Source organism: Mirounga leonina, unplaced genomic scaffold (assembly GCF_011800145.1).
Source record: "Mirounga leonina isolate KUSES-001 unplaced genomic scaffold, KU_Mleo_1.0 Mir_150, whole genome shotgun sequence".
Taxonomy (NCBI): domain Eukaryota; kingdom Metazoa; phylum Chordata; class Mammalia; order Carnivora; family Phocidae; genus Mirounga; species Mirounga leonina.
In genome coordinates, this window is record NW_023270374.1 from 8,556,868 (window position 1) to 8,580,068 (window position 23,201).

Consider the following 23,201-nt stretch of genomic DNA (forward strand, 5'->3'; position numbering starts at 1 on the left):
CTCTGAGACCAGCTGAGATAACAAAGGGACTGAGTGCAGACCGTATAAGAAGGGTCAGGACGGAGCCCAGGGCTCTCCAGCGCTAAGGGGTCTCCCCGCCAGAGCTCATGACACCCTTGTCAAAGCAACTATAGGAGTGTCTAGTGCTGTGGGAGCAACCAGTGTCCAGGCATCACGATGGCAGCCCCCCGGTGGATGTTTCTGGAGCAGGACCTACATTGTGGTTCTGGCTACTTTATTTCGTTGTTCTTGCTTGTTTTCCTCTCCTTGAGTTTCCAGCCTTCCCTTCTCTTATCCTTTTAATTCCTTCTATGCTTAAGTAAGCCGGAGTCAGTTGCTACTTCTAACCAAGAACCCTAAGCAAAGCCAAGAAATTAAGCCCAGTTATGTGGTCAGTAAATGGTGAGGCGAGACTAGAACGAGTTGTGTCTGTCACCAGAGGAAATGTGGAGGCTGCTGTAGACCACAGGCTTGACCAATGAAAACCTGATCAAGGCAGAAGGGCCCACAGGGGCCCCAACCCCCTGGCTGAAACCAGACAGGCCAATCAGGCGACCCACCTCAAAATACCCACAGGCCCTAACTAACCAATGGGCTACTTACAACCTGGCAGAGTTGCCAAAAAAGGGAAAATTCCAGATGTCCATACTTCCTCACCTTCCCTCTTTAAATACAGCCCCCACCTACTGCCTCCTTGGAGACAGTCTCTCCTGTCCTACCTGCTGCTCCCTTGCACTGTATTCAATACACTTCTTGGGTGAATCCCTTCAATGCCCATGCCACCAGGGCTCCCACCACATTTGGGGGCCCCCATCCGATTGGAAAGACACTGCAGGAAACACTTGCTTTTAACCACTAGGTGTGGCCCTATGTCACACATAGATCCCCTTCATTGTAAATGTCTAGATTTTAGAATAAAGTCCCCCAAATAAATGTTTATTTTTGCAATATTATTCTTGTAACAAGCTAATGTCACTCTTTTAACACTTTGGCATAAATGCACTAATTTGGCTTCAGAGAGATGATGAAATGAATTGAAACATGATATGACGCAAGTTTTGGAATATCTGTAGGCCTCAAATTATTTTATAGATAGGGCTACTCTCCAAAATATCATGAGACTTCAAAGAAATTCACATAAAACATCGGTTTTGCTGCTTGGTACAGTTGCAGGAGTGTAGGAATTTGCAATTTAATAGGATTTTATCTCAGATTTCTTTTGTTATTCTGATGACCTCATTATCTGTCCTAGTGACACGGTGGCAGAATGAGGAAGGGGACAAAGACAGAAACCCTACTTGCTTGCTAAAATAATTAAAATGTGGTTTTTGTAAAGTTAGTTATCTTTCCTCTTTCATGGATGAAGCATCTTTATTTCTCATCATGAAATGTCCTAGGAGAAAATCTGAAAAAAAGAAAAAGAAGTCCCTGTACCTCTATGACTCCCTTGGGTTATTAAAAAATAAATGCTAGGGGCGCCTGGGGGGTGGGGCTCAGTAGGTTAGGTGTCTGCCTCTTGATTTCCGCTCAGGTCCCCATCTCAGGGTCCTGGGATCGAGCCCAGGTCAGGCTCCGCACTGAGTGTGAAGTCTGCTTGTCCCTCTCCCTCTGCTCCTCCCCCTGCGCATGTGCTCTCTCCCTCAAATAGATAAAATCTCTAAAAAAATTAAATATAAATAAACAAGTGCTATTTAAAAAAAAAAAAACTAAATGTCCACGTGTCCCATGCAGAGGCAACAGTTCCTTTGCACACCATCCCTCCAAATCCACATGAAAGAACTAAGGACATCTCAGGGACCTCATTTTAGAACCAAAAAGAGCTGAAACTTTTTATCCACATCACACAATCACTCTGTGGCACATCAGCAAACTTCCTCTTAGGCTGGATGGAAGATTCTGTGCATCGGTGTGTTTTGTTGACATGGTACATTTACTGTTGTGGTTGCTTTTTCTTGCTTCCAAGAGGAAGGCATTTATGTTCAGTAATTAAGTTGTACTTCCAGTGTTAGAGATCCCAGGGTAAGTGGACCTTTCTCTTTGTTTAAAAATAAAGGAGGGAGAGTGGGGCCACCTGGGTCGCTCAGTTGGTTAAGCATCAGACTCTTGGTTTTGGCTCAGGTCATGATCTCAGGGTCCTGGGATCGAGCCCCCTTAGGGCTCTGGGCTCAGCACTGAGTCTGCCTCTCCCTCTCCCTTTCCCTCTACTCCTCCCCCTACTTGTGCTCTCTCTCTCTCAAATAAATAAATAAAATCTTTTTTAAAAAGAGAGAAAGAGAGCAAGAGAATGAAAATCTCCAATCTGGGAACCACTTCCCTCTCTTGTGGCTAAGATACTGCTCTAGGGAACTGATTTTGTTAAGTTAGAAGCCTATCACTCCTATTAAAAATCAGAGATTTTTAATAAATACAGGGCTTTTGCTCTCTTGGGGTCTCCAATAAAGCGAAAAGTGGTTTAATTGATATTACACATTTAAATTTAAGTCTTCCTAATGCAGCTTTCAAAATAGGATCCCAGTGTTCCCTTGGCTGGAAATGAAACAGAGCGGCCCAGGTCACCTGTTCCTTGACACACAAAACTTCCTCAGGCAGTTTACCCAGAGTGTGTTCCGGAAGAGACTCAAAGGCCAAAAACATATTTTTTTGCAATGTTAACACACAGGACAATGTTCATCTTAGCAAGGTTCTTTCACAAACACACAAACTCTCTCTTTAAATGGGTCAAAACCCTTTACCGGGATTTAGAGCCTTATTGAGACACGCGGCTTGGAAGCCCAAAAGACGGCTAAGAAGGAGAAGCCCTGCCCTCAGGGGCTTATAACCCGCAGCAGACTCTCACAAGTGAGCAAATACTTTTATGAGGAAGAATGAAATAAGCATATACCTACCCCAGTGGGAAGGTATGTGCTATGCTGAGTGCTGTGAATTGTGTAAGACTAATGAATCACAGACCTGTACCCCTGAAACAAATAATACATTATATGTTAAAAAAAAAAAAAAAAGAAGAAGATAGCAGGAGGGGAAAATGAAGGGGGGGGAATCAAAGGCGGAGACGTACCATGAGAGACTATGGACTCAGAGAAACAAACTGAGGGTTCTAGAGGGGAGGGGGGTGGAAGGATGGGTTAGCCTGGTGATGGGTATCAAAGAGGGCACGTTCTGCATGGAGCACTGGGTGTTATGCACAAACAATGAATCATGGAACACTACATCAAAAACTAATGACGTAATGTGTGGTGATTAACATAACATAATAAAATAAAATTTAAAAAAAGAATGAAATAAGCAAAATATTAAAGGTTAGTGTAAATTATTCCAGAGGAAGGAGGATGTCAATCTCATAGGAGCATTGTGGAAGATGACAGGAGAATAAAAGGTTTTGTCTTCAGTCTGGACATGAGTGGGGGAACTTCGGTACTATCTACTCAATTCTGTATTCATTCATTCACTTATTCATTTGACAAATAGTTATTTGGTGCCTACTGCAGGCTGGGCCCTGTTATATTCACCGGGGTTTCAGTGATAACCAAGAGGAAGCTCTGGCCGTAAGGCTCACATTCCAGTGAGAGGAAAAACAATAAGGAAGCAGATACAGTTTCCGCCACTGAGTTTCTCTAGAAAGTAAAGCGGACAAGGGGATAGAGTGAGTTGTGGGGGTTCAGATGGCATCTCAGGGGAAGTCACATTTGGGATGGGGACTGGATAATGAGAGGAAGCAGGTCATGTGGATTTCTAGGTGGCAATAAGGAGGTGGGGTTTTATTACAAGTAAAGTGGAAAACACTTGAGGGCTTTAGGGACCAGAGAATGGCATGAATGGACCCATTTTTTAAAGCTCAGTCGGGCTCCCCGGGCACATTGACAATAGGGAGGAAAGACGGGAGCATTTAAGAAGCTAGGAAGGTGTTAGTACAGCTCAGGATGGAGATGCTGCTGTTGGTACCGGACTGATAAGGGGAGGGGACAGGAGAGTCAGATCTGGGGAGATGCTCTGCAGAGAGCACACACCACAACTTGCTCGCGAATTGGATGTTGAGAGTAGATGGTAAAGATGACATGAAGGTGGCTTCTGAGTTACAGATGAACAAAGGGAAGATGTCTTTGACTGCAATCTGGGAGAAGGAAGAAAAGCAGGTAGGGAGTGAGTCGATCAGAAGAGGGTGATGCCTATTAGATCAGAAGTATCCACTCTGAAAACTCTACAGCAAATATTATCTTATGCTACCAACGTTTATCTAAAACTTTGAGAACTGGAAAATGGGGAGCAAGCATTTGGGGCTGAGAAAATAAGCCCCTAAAATGGGACAGGTGTGATGTAGGAACTGCAAAGAAGATAATATGACTCATCAACCGAATGTGCCAAAGACAAGAGGTTGGTGGGCAGAGCCAGAGGGCAGATATTCAACACTGGTCTCTGGAAGACAGAGGAGTGCGCCAGATATTTGGGGGTTAGAAGAGTGGCATGCAAACAATGTCAGTTTTAGGACAGTAACTGTGACAAAAGTGTAAACAGGATAGATTGGGTAAGAAAGGGATCTACTGGAGCCAAAAAGATTTACAGTGGCTCAGGGGAGACGATGCTAGAGGGGCAGAGCTGAACACAGGTCTTATAGATGGAAAGGAAAGGAAAATGCATTTCCAAAGAAGAGTCTGCCCCTCAGTATACACCCAACCCACAGAAAAGCCCGTATGTTCCCACCAAAAGATATGTTCGTTAGAGCCAAAGCCAGAAATCCACCCAACGTTTGAAAAATAGAATTGAAAATAAACTGTGATATATTAAACAATGGAACACCACTCAGCAATGAAAGGAATGTGCTGCTATGTGTACCAACAATTTAAACAGTCAATTACACAGAATGTCTAGTGAAGAAAGCCAGACGCCACCTGGGTCAAACTCAAAAACCAATCTGTGGGGTTAGAAGTCCAGAGAGCGGTGGCTCTTGGGACAAAGAGAGTAGCTAAGAGAGGGGACGTGGTGTTTTCTGGGGCGACTGTCAGCGTTCTGTTTCTTGACCTGGGAGCTAGTTTAGCAGGCATGTTCACTAACACTAGTGTTATTCAACACCCCGTGCCAGGGATTCTAAACAGTGTCCGTGATCCAGGAGCACAGATGATGATTTCCTGGATCTGAATAAAAATTTCATATTAAATCAGTACATTTTAAGGATGATTCAATCAACTCAATGTGGATTTTAAAGTATTACGTTGCGGAGGAACAAGAAATCTCCAGGGAAAGGGGCTGTGTGCAGAACTTCACCTAGATCCCCGGGCACCGCTCCTGCTCCCCACTTTCTTGGGGTCTCTGAAGGCTGGGCAGGTGGTCCTCTGCTGGGGAGCTGAGGAGCCTGGGACTTGACAGAAGTGCTGTGGGATAATACAGTTTGAACTTGAGGAAGAGGTGCGGGAAGTCCCAGTTAATGATCTTCATGTTTTTACAAAACCCTTATAAATATGTAAGCTGATTGACAAACATGGAATTAACATTTCCTCTCCGTGAATTGGCCCAATCCTGTTTCACACTAGTGAATCAGCCCCCACCCCAGAGCGATGAGGCCTTCCTGGGCCTGGACTCATCAATACTTATTTCCACCACCCATTGATTTTTCCAAGATTACACTCAATCTCCAGCGAGTATGCCACAATTTCCTCCGAAGACTTCAGTGGAATGTAAGACCCCTTGATTATATCAAATTACAGTGTTTTCTTCAAGTGTCAGAATTTGATAGAAACAGGCTCATCTTCCCCTTGCCTTCCCAAGCTCTTTGCTCACAGCTACCTAAGAACACACACATAATAAGCTCCCAGATTTGATCCCCCCTCTGCTGAAATTCAGACTGCAGCCTGAGCCCCTTCCCTTCCCCGATGCAAAGACAAATGGCCCTTCCAAGATGCACGCCGTGGCCGACCCAGAACAAGGTGGTGGGTGTGATGGGCCTCAAGTTCAGACAACAGGGTGCATTACCTGCAGAGACATTGAAGGTAACACTGACATTGACTGAGAGCCCATCTGCTTTCATTCATCCCCATGTTGCCCCTTGTGTCAACAATTCTAAACAATGTTAGCCAAGTAATATACTTGCCTGAAGAATATCTTTCTTGGTCTAAGTTTTAAACAATAATTGCAGTCTTTACTGGGTTTTGGTCACGTACTTGTAAACTTCAAACAGAACACTTTTTTTTTAATTACCTCTCCTTTGAAAGGGGAACCCTCCTACACTGTTGGTGGGAATGCAAGCTGGTGCAGCCACTCTGGAAAACTGTATGGAGGTTCCTCAAAAAGTTGAAAATAGAGCTACCCTATGATCCAGCAATTGCACTACTGGGTATTTACCCCAAAGATACAAAAGTAGGGATCCGAAGGGGTACGTGCACCCCGATGTTTATAGCAGCAATGTCCACAATAGCCAAACTGTGGAAAGAGCCAAGATGTCCATCGACAGATGAATGGATAAAGAAGATGTGGTCTATATATACAATGGAATATTATGCAGCCATCAAAAGGAATAAGATCTTGCCATTTGCAATGACGTGGATGGAACTGGAGGGTATTATGTTGAGTGAAATAAGTCAAACAGAGAAAGACATGTATCATATGATCTCACTGATATGAGGAATTCTTAATCACAGGAAACAAACTGAGTGTTGTTGGAGTGGGGGGTGGGGTGGGAGGGATGGGGTGACTGGGTGATAGACACTGGGGAGGGTATGTGCTCTGGTAAGCACTGTGAATTGTGCAAGACTGTTGAATCTCAGATCTGTACCTCTGAAACAAATAATGCAATATATGTTAAGGAAAAAAAAAGAAGAAGAAGAAGGTAGCGGGAGGGGAAGAATGAAGCGGGGGAAATCACAGAGGTAGACGAACTATGAGAGACAATGGACTCTGAAAAACAAACAGGGTTCTAGAGGGGAGGGGGGTGGGAGGATGGGTTAATCTGGTGGTGGGTATTGAGGAGGGCACGTTCTGCATGGAGCACTGGGTGTTATGCACAAACAATGAATCATGGAACACTTCATCTAAAACTAATGATGTAATGTATGGGGATTAACATAAGAATAAAAAAAAATAAACTAATTACCTCTCCTTTAATAAACACTATCTACTACTTGGAAGTTAATTCAAAGAAGTCCAGTGTTACCTGCAGCCGATCTCCCACGAGTGCTCTGCTAGGCCCAGCTGTGAGAGGAAGTTCACAATGCTCAAGAAGTCTAGGAGCTTCCTCCAGCTGCCTGATCTGAGCACAGACCCTAAACCCGGTCCCTGCAGTGCTACGCATGCCTGCCCTGAGGCCAAAAGGTCAGAGATAAAAATGAAGACAGATGCTGATGGTAAAGACAAGACATTGAATTCGAGTTATTTCACTTCTGTCACTTGATGAGATGACCTGGAGTTTTTATTTGGGTTTGAAATTTAAACAGTGAAAGCATGGACAAACTGTGAGGTGTAATCGTTCTGTTTGAGGAAGGTGAGTTTTAGTTTATGCATGGAATATTTTACTGGCTTTGAAGAATTTTTAAAATTAAATTTCATTTTCTTCTTTTATGTATTTGTTTATTTATTTAAGAGAGAGAGGGTGGAGGGAGAGGTAAAGGGAGAGGGAGAATCTTAAGCAGGTTCCACGCCCAGCACAGAGCCTCACATCGGGCTCGATCTCATGACCCTGAGATCACAACCTGAGTGGAAACCCAAAGTCCATTGCCTAAGAGACTGAACCACCCAGGCACCCTTCATTTTCTTCTCTTAATTGTTAGTTGTTTTAAAAACTAAATACTAAATCTGGACATAATAAATCAGGACTCTTGATTTCAAGAGAATAATTATTTTCATGGTTATTACAAGGTTATTATTGAAAATAGTTGTGTTGTATAGGTGAGGGGAGATGTTTAAAAATGATTTGCTCAGCGCTGTGAATTGTGTAAGACTGTTGAATCACAGACCTGTACTTCTGAAACAAATAATACATTATATGTTAAAAAAAAAAAAAAAGATAGTAGGAAGGGAAAAATGAAGGGGGGAAATCAGAGGGAGAGACGAACCATGACAGACTATGGACTCTGAGAAACAAACTGAGGGTTCTAGAGGGGAGGGGGAGGGGGGGATGGGTTAGTCTGGTGATGGGTATTAAGGAGGGCACGTACTGCATGGAGCACTGGGTGTTATACGCAAACAATGAATCATGGAACACTACATCAAAAACTAATGATGTAATGTATGGTGATTAACATAACATAATAAAATAAAATAAAATAAAAAATGATTTGCTCAGGTCCAAATACTCTAGGTATACTGGCAATAGATAAAAAGTGTTCTTATTGTTCTTTTGGGAATAAAGCAAGCTGACAAATTGTCCAATTAAAAAAATGAGAAAAACAGATGAATGTATGTGAGGTGAACAATCTTTTGTTTCATGGCTTTTAGACTCTACTTGAGCCTTGAGCAGTGAGGTGAGCAAGGCAGGCTACTTACTAGAGGCAAATGCATGTGTGGATTTTTGTGTGTGTGTGAACTTGTGTGTGTGTGTGTTTGTACACAAATGCATCTTCATTGCATCATCTGTCATGGTGTGTGCTCATGGACAGGCTTAAGAGCTCGGGGAAGCAGCTGAGTCCCCCATGACATTCTGCAGAGGCAAGAACGGTGACCAGAAGTCAGAAGACCCAGAGTTCTAGTCCTGACACACCACCACACCTACCAGCTACCTTGAGCAAGTCACTTGGAAAAAAGCAAGGCTCAGTTTAATCATCATCAGGTCAACAACCCTTTAAATTTTGAATTATGTAATTGGGTCCTAAAAGAGATATGGTATCTTCCCCCAAGTTACAGCAAGTCTAGTGCCAGATATTCTAATTCCATGCTCTAAAATTATCAGTCCCTAGCAGCATCCCCCAGAAGCAAAAGCAGCAAAAGCAATTTATTTGGAAGAGGATCTCAGGAACCACTGGTGGGGGGTGGGTAGAAAGTGAAGCAGAGAGAAGAAAGAAAGAGATATGGAGTGGGTTGGTTGATAAGCACATTATCACCGTGGGCAACTGAGGCTCAATCATGCCAGGGACCTCTGAATGTTGTATGACATACCTTGGGATTGTCTCTATGGAAGGGCAGGGAGCTGGGATATTTACCCGCCTTCTCCAAGCCATCATTGGCTGAGAGCCATGTAGGCAAGCCTGAAGTACCTGGGTCCACCAGCCTGATCTTTGTGTGGGCTGAGAGTTAGAAATGATTGAGGTAAGAGGCCATGGGGGTACACGAACATGTACTATTCCAGAGCAAAAGAATAGTATATCATGTGAAACTTGAGTCTGAAATAGCCCTAGCGCTCATAACCCAGCTGTAAGTCTGTATAATAAAATAAAGGTGGTCACCAATTCTTTGTTATTCTTCCCATTAAGAGATCAATCTCTTGCAGTGCCTGGGTGGCTGTCTGTTAAGCTTCAGACTCTTGATCTCAGCTCAGGTTTTGATCTCAGGGTCATGAGTTCAAGCACTGAGCAAGGAACCTACTTTAAAAAAAAGAAAAAAGAAGAAATCAAGTCTCTTTCCCCTCCCTTTGAATCAGGGCTGCCCTTAGTGACTCACTTAACCAACAGAATGTGGGGGGATGATGTTCTGAGACATGTGAGCTAAGCTTCCACGTATGAACCCTTTGGGCTATCATTCATGCTATTAGAGTACTCACTCTGGAAACCAAACCACCATGGAAGAAGTCTGCCATGGGTAGGTGCTCCATTCCAGATTCCCAGGAAAGCTCAGACTCCAGCCAACCCAGCCATGATGCATGAGTGAAGCCATCTTCTTCAAGCCAACTGCTAGCCAGTTTAGCAAAATGGCTAAAATTAATAACACAGGAAACGACAGATGTTGGCGAGGATGTGGAGAAAGGGGAACCCTCCTACACTGTTGGTGGGAATGCAAGCTGGTGCAGCCACTCTGGAAAACTGTATGGAGGTTCCTCAAAAAGTTGAAAATAGAGCTACCATATGATCCAGCAATTGCACTACTGGGTATTTACCCCAAAGATACAAAAGTAGGGATCCGAAGGGCTACGTGCACCCCGATGTTTATAGCAGCAATGTCCACAATAGCCAAACTGTGGAAAGAGCCAAGATGTCCATCGACAGATGAATGGATAAAGAAGATGTGGTCTATATATACAATGGAATATTATGCAGCCATCAAAAGGAATGAGATCTTGCCATTTGCAACGACGTGGATGGAACTGGAGGGTATCATGTTGAGTGAAATAAGTCAAACAGAGAAAGACATGTATCATATGATCTCACTGATATGAGGAATTCTTAATCGCAGGAAACAAACTGAGTGTTGTTGGAGCGGGGGGTGGGGTGGGAGGGATGGGGTGACTGGGTGATGGACACTGGGGAGGGTGTGTGCTCTGGTAAGTGCTGTGAATTGTGCAAGACTGTTGAATCTCAGATCTGTACCTCTGAAACAAATAATGCAGTATATGTTAAGAAAAAAAAAAGAAGAAGAAGAGGAGGGTAGCGGGAGGGGAAGAATGAAGCGGGGGAAATTGGAGGGGTAGACGAACCATGAGAGACGATAGACTCTGAAAAACAAACTGAGGGTTCTAGAGGGGAGGGGGGTGGGAGGATGGGTTAGCCTGGTGGTGGGTATTGAGGAGGGCACATTCTGCATGGAGCACTGGGTGTTGTGCACAAACAATGAATCATGAAACACTTCATCTAAAACTAATGATGTAATGTATGGGGATTAACATAAGAATAAAATTAAAAAAAAATTTAGCCATTTTGACCAGGGTGAGGTGGTATCTCATTGTGGTTTTGATATGTATTTCCCTGATGCCGAGTGAACTTCAGAAAGCTCCCTTTCCAACCTCAATTCCATTCTTTATGACCTGAGAATAAGGAGAAGTTGTAGCTCAATTTTTCTTGCTTTTGAAAATGGTAAACATCAGCCCCAACTGTGTCACTGAGCTCCCATGTGGGAGAGTAACATATGGTAATTTTTTCCCTCTTATGAAGCTTTGGTTGGGTTTTTTATTTGACAAAGTGGCCTCTGAAGAGTCAGTTTCATATTTCCTTTCTGTGACTCATTTAATAAAAAATGAGGAAGGAGTACTCAGAGATGTTTTGTCTGTCTTGCAATCACTCATTTACCTGTTGTTTCCTGACTCATGACTCATGTAACATCACATACAAATACAATAAAACCTTCTATTAGTTGGCATTTAGTACACTTGAATATAGGGTCTCCTCCCAACTACATCAACTCAAATGAGATAAATGAGTTTTTCTTTCACTTTCTCAGATTTTAGATAATTTTCAATTTGTAGACAAAAACACATCCTTGGGAGTTAGGACACCTTCCAGTTCATTATCCATAACTCTTGCCACACCTGAAGTGAAGGGAATAGAAATAACAGCAACAACAAAATTAAGAGTGCTATGCCCTTACACAGATTCCTCTCCACCTTGAACCACTAGGAGAGACATTATACTACATGACAGTCCTAAGTCTCCAGAAGGCTTAATAACTCACTCCAGCAAACACGTAAGTGACAAGACCAGGTTACTGAATCCATATCTCTCTGACTCGAACATTCAGGCCTTTATTGCTATGCTATTACGTCTCAAACCCTGAAGAAAGATGGAGAACAAGGATTTGAACGGCATTTTCTTCACTAGCCTGTTGGAGAATGGCATTCCACACTAATTTTGGGGAAAATCCCATACTGCATGTTTTCTCTCTCCTCCAAGTAGCTGGATGAGAAACAACCATGCTGTTCTTGCCCCAGTGGTAGCATTCATTGCACTGTGCTGTAAAATTTGACCTGTTTCCATGTATCTCACACTCTTGTAGCATCTTATCAGCTCATTGCTATATTATTCTTTCACTGTTGCCTGTTACAGGAGGAGTGGTCTTTGAATGTGTGTGAATGAATACATGAATCTGTCAATAACCCATTGTTCCTTAGGGCAGAGGTTGGTAGAAAAGATAGGGCTCATGGATCAGCATCCTGGAAGTGGGCATAGTTGACACTTGTCCCATCCCTTGTACAGGGAAAGCCCAACCATTTGAAAATTCAAGTTCAGGAAATACTGACTCAATTTTTACTTCAATTCAATGGTCACTTATTGATGCTTGCTCTGTGCTAGACTTACATGATCATATGAAGATGGTATAAACTGAGCCACAGCTCAGGACTTCTAAATACTGGTGTTCTCCCTGGTCACCTCTCCTGACTATCTTTGCTGTCTATTTAGTGACTACATCCAGCCTCATGACTTAAAATGTCATCTCTGTGATGAAAACTCTGCAGTATATACTCCTGGCATAGATTCTTAGAATCTTTTCTAGATTCTTGGCTCCTGCATCCAAGAGGGTACATGGGAAAATGTCCAAATGGCTTGCATTGGGAGTATGAAAGAGGGAGAGATTATTTCCAAATCAGAGGGGATACAGATCAAAGATAGTTCCATAAAAGAAAAGAGGAGATTGAAGAGAGGATTTTGAAAATTGGGGAAAGGCAGATGATGGTGCCTCATGAGCAGAAACCCACAGGGCAAGTTAAGCAAATCTAGTGGAAATTCAGGGAACCTGTGAGCACAGTAAAGGGGTGTTGGGAAGTGGGGTAGAAGGCTGGATAGGTGAACAGGCACAAAATATTAGGCAAAGGAATTTAGAGTTTCTCCTGTGGACCACCAAGACCCACCACAGATTCTTTAGCAAGAAAGTGGTTGGAGGAAGTTATAACAGATGTCACAAGGAAGGATGGAGTGAAGAGAAGGGAATCCTGGGTAAGCAGAATGGTCTTGGTAAGAGCGCAGGAGAGCTATGGCCAAGCAGCATAAGGGAAATCAGTGAAGGAATGTTTACGGAAAGACAAGGTGAAAAAAATGTAGCATGTAGAATGGTTTCTCAGTTTTGAGCATTGACCACCAGATGCCTGGTGAAACCAATGATCAAGATATGGGTAGCCAGGTGTCCTTAAAAAGGAGTGTTCTACCAGAGATTACATTTCATGATCTTCATTATTGTTCTGTTGCTTTGTGAGGAAACTTGCTGGTTGTATCTTAACAAAGGCTGTGGCAGAAAAATCTTGAAACAAAGCTTCTCAGTTACCCTCTCACACACACATAGTAATAAAATTGTAGCTTCACCTCATCTTGTAAATTTCAAACCTTGCTCCCAAACGGACTGTGCGTGTCACTTTTGGAAACCAGAACAATCATCTCTGTAGGATCACCTAGCCCACCAGCCCTATCTTGCTTTAGCTTTTATTTCTGTGAGTTTGGGTCAGTCATTCTGGTCCACCCTGACTGGTCACTCAATTTGAAAGTTGAGGAAAAAGGAGTTCCTCCTATCACAAAGGGCCAGCACTCCTTCTGGGAGCTCTGAGCTTCACCCTACTGACCAGCACTGCATACCAAGAGGTGAGATAAGTTTTTCTCAAAATCTGTAGAAGGAAAAATTATAACAGGTCTCCAAGGATTATGAATCCTCCTCTTCCTGCTCTCACTAAACTTGAGTAAAGTTCAAAATTTACTTGACCTATCTACCTATGCAGAGACTAACAGAAGAAAATCAAGAATATGTCTGTATTTTTTACTACTATAAGGGATGGGTGCCAAGGCATAATCCTTTCAAAATTCCAGGGGCTTTGTAAGAGGGAATGTCTCTGGGTGACATTGAGTCAAGAAGACATTAAGCCCAATGGACCTGTAGAGATCCCCATGGACAGGAAATGACCTCCAGGAATGGCCTTTTTGGCATCAGAAGCAATTCCCCTCCTTAGAGCCCATGCTATTCAACAGAGAGACTCAAGTTTGTTTCTGAATCCTCCAACCTGTGGGGTGGTCCTCTGTCTTCACACTACCCAATATTCCTTTCAGAGATACCCAAGCATCACTATGTTCTCAAGGTGAGGCAGGGCAGACTGGAAGCCTCCCCTTCCCGAGACTCATTTCACAATACATAAAGCAAGGTATATGGAATACCAGAGGGGAATAAATCAGACTACTGTACTGTCTTCTGTTACTCTCTATGTAGGTAGAGGGGTCAAATAATTTTCCCAAGTTTATAATAAAGAAATGGCAGAACCAGACTTCAAGTCCTGGTTTGAATCCTACAATACCAGATTGCCTCAGGATTATGTCTTTGTCTCTGTGCTCTGAGAACCTAGCACATAGCCTAACACAATGTAGAGAAGCAATACGAAGTTACCAAATGAACAGAAGACTGACACGAAGTCAAATGTCCTTGCTTTATTACTTAATGCAGTGCTGCTAAGTGAGATGACAGTGAATATTTAAGTGATGCTCCATCAACTGCTCCTGGCTGTTTCAAAAAAAGATCCAAGAGTATATGCAGTGAAACTCTAAATATAACCATGAAGTAGAAGAAAGAGGACTGGATAATGAATCACAACTCCAGGGTTTTATTTTATTTTTTTTTTAAGTTTTTTTTTTTTATTTTTTTTTTTTTATTTGACAGAGAGGGACACAGCGAGAGAGGGAACACAAGCAGGGGGAGTGGGGGAGGGAGAAGCAGGCTTCCTGCCAAGCAGGGAGCCCAATGCGGGGCTCGATCCCAGGACCCTGGGATCACGACCTGAGCCGAAGGCAGACACTTAACGACTGAGCCACCAAGGTGCCCCTGTTTTTGTTTTGTTTTGTTTTGTTTTTTTAAAGATTTTATTTATTTATTTGACAGAGAGAGACACAGTGAGAGCAGGATCACAAGCAGGGGGAGAGGGAGAGGGAGAAACAGGCTTCCCACAGAGCAGGGAGTCCGATGCGGGGCTCGGTCCCAGGACCTGGGATCATGACCTGAGCTGAAGGCAGACGCTTAACAACTGAGCCACCCAGGCGCCCCAACAACTCCAGGGTTTTAAATCAAGTCCTAATCCTTGAAGGAAACTCATATCCGTCTGGGCTTCCAATTCCTCACCCAGATGATTGTCACAGTCTCTGCCAATTCTGGAGTTCTCTCGATCTTAGATGATGGAGTCCTCAATTATCTGGAATTTTTGTGGCAAGCCACTGTGATGAGAAAGACCAAATAGATCCAAATATGCATATCTGGAATTTTGCTAATACAGTCATACATACAAAGGGATGTCGTGGGTCCTACGGATAATTCTCACGTTTCACCATATTGGAGCCACTCTACTCCAATTGCTTGGACAATGTTACACCATCACGGGGTTTGGACTGATGCCAGGTGATTCGGCAAACTACCCTTTCTGAGACAGAACTACCCTCACTCTACGAGAGACAATTTGCAGCGCTGCCTTGACACAAAGAGGCATATACATTTCACACACGATGCCGGGAACCCACATAAAGAAGAAATAAGTTTTCTTACCCATCCAAGTTACATGATGTAAAAAATTGTATCAAGAAAATTGTGTTTTAACCTCTAACATCTAAATAAATATAAGCTAATAATAACAGCAGTAGCAAATATCAGGAAATTCAATTAACTTGAACACTCTCCACTCAAATGTTCTAGTTAATCAAGGACTTCTTGACTTTCTTAAATTGTTTTTTTTAATGAATTTCATTTTCAGACATGAGAAGCCCTCATGGTACAATGTTTCAAATCCAGCTTCCCAGAAAGCCATAGAAAGCATATGCCTTAAACACAATGGACTAATGGCATTTTAACCATAATAAAGGACTATAAGGAACAACATAGTTAGTGATATCTTTAGCAACTAGGGAATCAAATAAGAGTTTGCATCTTTATTAAAATATAAAGAGAGCCTGTTTTTATGTCATATCCATGATGGTACGAATATAAAATGACCCAAAAGTTCAGTAGCAGGAAAAGGCTTAGGAAAATACAGTGGTTCATACCCCATGATATTATGTCACAGAAAAGTTACCAATAACCACTATAAATGGGAGAAGGTATTTATGGCACAAAGTTAACTGAAGGGAGAAAAAAAACTGTTCACGGATGATTCCACAAATACTTCTGTAAAATACATAGGCACCATATGTAATATACATAAGGACCAAAAGGGAACATAACAATATAAAAAGCATTGATATTGTAGGGTGGTATCATATTTCTTTGTTTTTCTTTTTTAAGTGTCCTTTCGCCCTTCCCCCCCACCCCCTCTTCTGGCAACCACCGGTTGGGTGAAGGGGAGTGGGAGGTACAGGCTTCCAGTTATGGAATGAACAAATCACAGCATAGGGGATCTAGTCAGTGGTATTGTGGTAGCGTTGCATGGTGACAGATGCGAGCTTTGCTTGAGGTGAGTACAGCACAACATCTAGACTTGTCCCATCGCCATGTTGTTCACCTGAAACTCCTATAACATGGTGCGTCCACTACACTTCACTTTTCTTTCTTTTGTATTGTAATTCCATGTGTGCAAGACATTGTAGAGGGAGGGGAAAATGGACAACCAATCACCTGCCAAAGATAGACAGGCTACGAGACTTCCATTCAGAGCCCCGGTTGGAGCAATCTATAAGCATAGTTAAAATTGTCATAGACACGGAAGCCTCTTTGCCCTGAGCAGTTGGGAAGCCCAAGACCAGACACACGAGGCCAACCAAACCTGTTCTCACTAGCCAAAGCTGCGCCATACTCCCCTTCTCTTGCCAAAGACCACAAACATGGCAAAGCAAACAGATTTCATTTGTTGAACTTTATTTTTTTTCTCTGCACGAAATTTTTCCAGAACCAGTGTGGGGTTACTTAAGGAGAGATGCCCTTTCTGCCAGCTAACTGAACAGCAGCAACTGCCAACTTCCTCATTATTTTTGATAGATTACTCAGAACGGGCAGAGAAGTGCTGGATATTGGAGGGAGTTGCAGGTATGGAGCCAGGCCTGCAGGCCCCAACAGCCTAACAAACTAAGAGGGAAAATAGAAGGACTGTGCAGAAAATGTGCTCAGGATTTTGCCTTTTCTTTCATGCATGGGACTTCATGAGCTGGTGTTTCTGGGCACAGAGCTCCTTTCATTTTGCAATGCGAGACTGAAATGCGTGCCCCACGAAGTGGTTAAAATCTCTTAGAGAGATCGCTCAGCACTGCTTTTATCTGCAAATAGTTTTTCTCATTTCTATAGAAAGGTGCTTGATCCAGCTGGGATGGCTGAACTGAAGTTCATGCTTTGTTCTTAGGGCCTCCCCCATGGACAAGCACTGTGGTGGGGTCCTCTCTTTCCTTTTTAAGCCTGTCTCCATAGGAAGATCACTGCCACTTAAAATGTTTTTGGATTTAAAAAAAAAAAGAAAAAGGATAGATTAGATCTTGTTAGAAAAATCTGGTTGTGCCTTATTTGTCTTTTTTTTTTTTTTTTTTTTACTTCATAGAAAGTAAAGTTAGCAATCTGTCATTAAGAGGCTGCTAATTTGGCTTCCTTCAGGGATGATGAAATGGGGCTGCCAGAAGGAGGCAGGTCTGTCTGGGGGCTGACAGTTACCATGCAACCAGCCCAGCTCCCACATGAAATGGTACCTTATTCACTTTGCTCACATAAGAAAAAATGCATATCGAGGATATTTTAGATTTAACACTGCTGAAAAATACCCTAGCACCCTCTTCACTTTCAGTGACCAGGAGCCATGATTGTGAGAGCATTTATAAATGGCTTTGGAAAAGATAGTCCAGAGGAGAATAATTCCAGGTTCTAGAACCTTAGAACTGAGCTGGGAAGTAGAGGTCATCTTCTCCTGTTGATAACTACGTGGAAGGGTCTCCTTCAGTGGAATTTCTGTCAATGAACCTTCTCACTTGTACCCATTACCTCTGGCGATGGGTGGTTTGTTGCCTTATAATCTGCCACACCTTTGGATGGCTCTGTTACCAAGTCGTTTTCCTTTTTCCACATTATTATTTTTATAACACAAGAAATGCAGACTCATGGATAAGTACTAAAAGCCAGATAACTAAAAAGAAGAAAAATAGGTTATCATCTTTATTTGTTTAAGATTTTATTTATTCATTTGACAGAGGAGAGAGAGAGCACAAGTAGGCAGAGCAGCAGGTAGAGGGAGAGGGAAAAGCAGGCTCCCCACTGAGCAGGGAACCCAACGCAGGACTCAAACCCAGGACCCTGAGATCATGACCTGAGCCCAAGGCAGATGCTTAACCCATTGAGCCACCCAGGCACCCCACATTATCATCTTTAAACTCTGTCTGAGCAAACATTTTTACTGGGCATATGTGTATGTTTTCCTTTTTGTAAAGATGGTATCATACCATAAAGACTGCTCTGGAAAGTGGGATTTTTTTTTTAATATAGAGTGTATTACAAATATGTGGGTATATCATCTTCTTAAGACAGTTCTCATATATATCAGGTTTAACTGTGCTTCCTAGAATAACTTCTACTCATTAGTCTAAGATGTCTCTGGACCGGTACAGAATTATCTATTCCATCTTCTCTACAAAAATTCCAAGACTGAGTTTTCTTAGGAGTCTTAGGAGTTTTCTTCAGAAATCTTCATATAGGACCCTAAGCAAATCATTTTACCATTTAGATGATTAAGAGATTTGAGTATGTGTCTGTGTGTGTGTGTGTGTGTATATATATATATATATAAACACTAGTATATATACATATGTGTGTGTGTGTGTGTGTGTACTTTTTTAAAGAATTAACCCAGAATTCCACAGGACAAGGCAACATCGTACTACATCTTAAAGTATTAAAGGGTACAAGATTTTCTCCTTCAGAAAAAAGATACCTCTTTGTTTCTGAACTCAAAGTAGCTTTTCTCTTTTCCCTTCAGCAAAGGTAATGATAGTAACCACACAGGACAAGGTAAGGCTTAAATGATCATACACTGGGACCACAGGTTGATGATGGGGAGGACAGCCTCTCAAACATTTACAAACAACCTCTGTATTTCAGTCAAGGTGAGGCTCAGAAAGAACTTATCCTCAAAGCACATACGCCCTTAACAAGGGTCAAAAAACAAGTATCCACAAGATATCTTATATGTCCTAGGCTACTTACATCACCAGCGGTAGTGAATTTCCACTCTAGCATCTGCAAGCCTATGAAGCTGAGCGTTTCACAGCAAGGTAAATCAAATTAAATCAGCTGTAGAAAATTCTTCTAAAAACCTGGCCCAATAAAAGTGCATAGCCCTGCCTTTTAATCATTGTAACAGGTATTTGTGGATCACAATATTTGGGTAGATGAATCACCCTATTTATTTCCTTAAAACATATTAAGCCTGGCTCCCAGCTTCTAATCACCAAGGCCCATAAGATACCCAACATCAGTTCTTACTGAAGCTCCCCCATACCCTCTTTTGGCTCATAAAGAACCCAGAGCTTTTATATATATATATATATATGATATCAAGAACGTAAGAAAGGAATCTGGCTCGGGAAACCACAAGGTTGTCCCTCCCACGTGTCCACCCCACTGACCACAGCCTAGACTCCCGGGATCCTTGCTTCTGCTCCCCAAGGCCACAGTGCTTAATGCCCAGCCTTCAAAGACATCCGTACTGACATCCCCTTCTCTCTGTGAGTCCTACCATTCCCAGAGAGCTTTGAAGCTAGAATTAAGGTCTCCTATGTGTTCCAAAGCACCTTCCCATCCTAGAGATGAGAGGACTTTTTCTCTCCCTGAGTCAACTCAGCTGATCTTATAAAGTGAAACCAAATTCCATCTTAAGCAGAATATACTCATATTAAAAGGTTGCTCTCTTTATTTATCATATCAAATACTTTTACACAAAATCGGATCCTTGACACCAACTACCTAGAAGGAGGAAGTCCTGTTGCATGTGGGAACGCACAGGGTAGACTGGAGGAAGAACAGTAACCCAGCAGAGGTTGGGGGACACAACAGACTTCCCTCTGGAGTTCTTTCTAAGACTATAAATAACTGTGATCATCTTTTAATGAGGTCCAGGCTCAGGGATGGATAGACAGACTCATCACGTTTCTGGAATCTCTGCAGCTCCTTCCTCCCGTTCCTTCCAAAGTGGTATGGCCATGTCATCATCATCCTGCTCCTTCCACGCCTCTCAGGTGCATTCCTTCATGTCTGCTTAGTAACAGACGTGTCCTGGGGATTCCTGGCTAAGCGCTCCTTGTTTCTTATCCAGACAGTTTTCCAGAGCTTCCAAAATACCCCTTGTGCTTGCAATCACCAACCCCCACACTGCCAATTCTTAGATTGGATAATAACCCAATCTAAAATATCCCAAATATCCAAAATAATCCAATTTTCTTGGATTAATTAATCCATCCATTATCACAGTAAATTTCTTGAAAGGAAATGTTTACTTACCAATATTCTGTTCACGAACTTGTAGTGACTCCTTTAGCCAACTGAATTAAATGCAAATTTCTGAGCTCTCTATTTAAGGTGATTTCTCTCTGTGTGTGTGTGTATGTGTGTATGCACAAAGCTTATGTTTTGTATTTGACATCTCGCTTCTGTACTGAATGTATATATATATATATATATATATATTTATTTATTTATATATATATATAAAACCAAGGTGTTATACAATGAAATCTGAAGGTTAAAACTATTTACATAAGAAAAGGTATTTTCAAGGTTACTGTGCAAAACCTCATGATGTACCAAATATGAAGGCTGAACACAGTTGGCTTGTTGTCCACTGTAGTTGAGGAAACAGGCTGCCATGAGCAATCCCAGGGGGAACTGATTCACCTCTGTGTCTTAGCTTTTAATTGTCTGCATCTCAAATTCTATTTGTCTGTTTACAATGGGCTCTGATCTGCCCACCCACTGTCATATCCCTTTGCTCTGCCAAGAGCCAGGAAGGCGAACAGCCCCACTCTGACCTGGGTCTTTGGCTGAGACAGAGTGGGGAAAATGCCAGATAAAGTCCTCGTTAGCGTCCACAGCTCCGAGCCTGCAATTTCATATAAAATTTTCTCAAAGGAGGACACTCTCCTTTGAATTTGAACTCATAGAAACTGACTTTTAATATTACTTTTAATTATGAGAAATTGACTTGCCCCCTGAAATTTGTTTTGGTTTTCCTTGCATCTCGTGCTTTCTTCATATTATCTGTGTCTCGCTCTGCTTTTGTCCTTCAGTCATATAGGCCTGCAGCAAATGTACAGCACCCCACAGACAGAGCCCACCCGAAAACTCACACACCGTGGGTGGAGAATGAAGAGGCAGCCTGTATTGACCTTGTCCCCCATCAGCGTCTCCTGTCCAGATTCTGTTTCTACATTGCATTATTAGCTGGGGAGGGGCCCGCTGGGTGGGGGAGGGCAGGGAAGCTGGCTGAGTAAATCATTCGGAAATTCACTTCAAGATGTTTTTTTTTCTCCTTCTATTTTACAGAATGGTAACCAAACTGTCAATAAATTAGGAAGCCCATAGTCAAACAAAGCGGTGAAAACCAGCTCTCTCTCTCTAATATTTCTGCTATGAAATATTTGAAATTTAGAAAAGATACACCCTCCTCCTGAAATGAGAGGGAGGAGGAATCTTGTCAGATAATCAATGAGGCAGTCTTTCTTGACTCACAACTCAACAGCTAAAATCAAACATATTCCAGGGAAGAAGGTGCTGCAGATGAGGATTTTCAATCCCAGGACAGACGCAGAAGGACTCAAAGCATCCAGGGCCACCATCAATGTCTTTCCTTGTCAGCCCAGCTCTCTGAGAGTGAGAACCGCATTTTCAGGGAAGAGGGACCCAGCCCACACCCTCACCCCCACATCCCTGTGCTGAGGCAAACCCCCTTGTCTGCAGGTTTCAGGGATCTGACAAGTTCATTCTGCTCTGCTCTCTGCCCTCTTCCTCCCAGAATACCCCTCAAGGGAGGAGGACACTAAAGTGAAACCAAATTCCATCTTAAGCAGAATATATTCATAGGTCCCCTGAGCACCTGTCCCCTGTGCCAGGCACTGGCCCATGGCCCTCCTATCTTGGTCCATCTTCCCAATAAGTGAATAAGCGACAGTGTCGTCCCTAGGGTGGTGATGAAGAAATGGGCTCAAGAGACTTCATCCACTGTCTGGGGTCACACAGGGCATAAGTGGAGGCTAGGATTTGAATGTACATCTTAGAACGGGTTTCCCCAAAAGCAGACCTTGATGCAAGCACTGGGGAATGGGTAATTAGCTGTATTTGGAAGGTGACTTTAGCAAGCGGAGGGGAGGGAGAGAAGAGAATGAGCAGGGAAGGTGGAAATGGCCGTCAAAGGGAGCTTTGGTGAGTGGATTACTGGTGTGGGAAACAGGGCCACCAGCCAGCCATCTGTGCGGAAGCACGGGGGCCACACTGAGAACAGGGAGGCTAGGAATATCTCCCCAAACCCCCAGGGGTAGACTGTCACTTCCCCTGTCTCCAGTGGAGCAGACTCTGCAGGCACAGCTGACAGTCCCCAGGCTTGGGACCACAGCATGCTGGTGGTTGCTGCTGGCCACCTGAGGTGGGGCTCAGGTGTGGGGCAGGACAACCACGTCACCTGCCACCCCAGCTCTGTGTGTCCAGTCCACACCCCATGCTTCTGCCCCACAGCCCCTCGCCCCACACACAGGAATGAGTCCTCCTGCTTCACTATGATGGCATCGAATTCTTCCTCCCAAGATGGTCACTTACCCAGTTCAAATCATCGAAGTGTCAGAATGTCAAACTCTGTATAAGGGAGTGGTTCTCAAAGAGATGGTGTCAGCACTGCCTGGGAACTTGCTAGAAAAGGCAGACTCTTGGGCCCCACCTGAATCAGAAGCTCTAGGAGCAGAGCCCTGTCATCTGGGTTTCACAGGGCCTCCGGGGGACTCTGATGGATGCTTCAGTCTGAGATCTACCTGTATTGGTCTCAGGTTGCCCACACGACCTAGCACTGAAAGATGGCAACTTAGGTAGTTTTCTGAAGATTTGAATCTTTTAATAAAAAGAAAAAAAGGAAGGAAGGAAGGAAGGAAGGAGAAAGAAAGAAAGAAAGAAAGAAAGAAAGAAAGAAAGAAAGAGGAAGGAAGGAAGGAAGGAAGGAAGGAAGGAAGGAAGGAAGGAAGGAAGAAAGGAAGAAAGAAAGAAAGAAAGAAAGAAAGAAAGAAAGAAAGAAAGAAAGAAAGAAAGAAAGAAAAAGAAAGGGGGGAAGGAAGGAGGGGAGGAAGGAAGGAAGGAAGGAAGAAAGAAAGGAAGAAAGAAAGAAAGAAAGAAAGAAAGAAAGAAAGAAAGAAAGAAAAAGAAAGAAAGAAAGAAAAAGAAAGGAAGGAAGGAAAGAAGGAAGG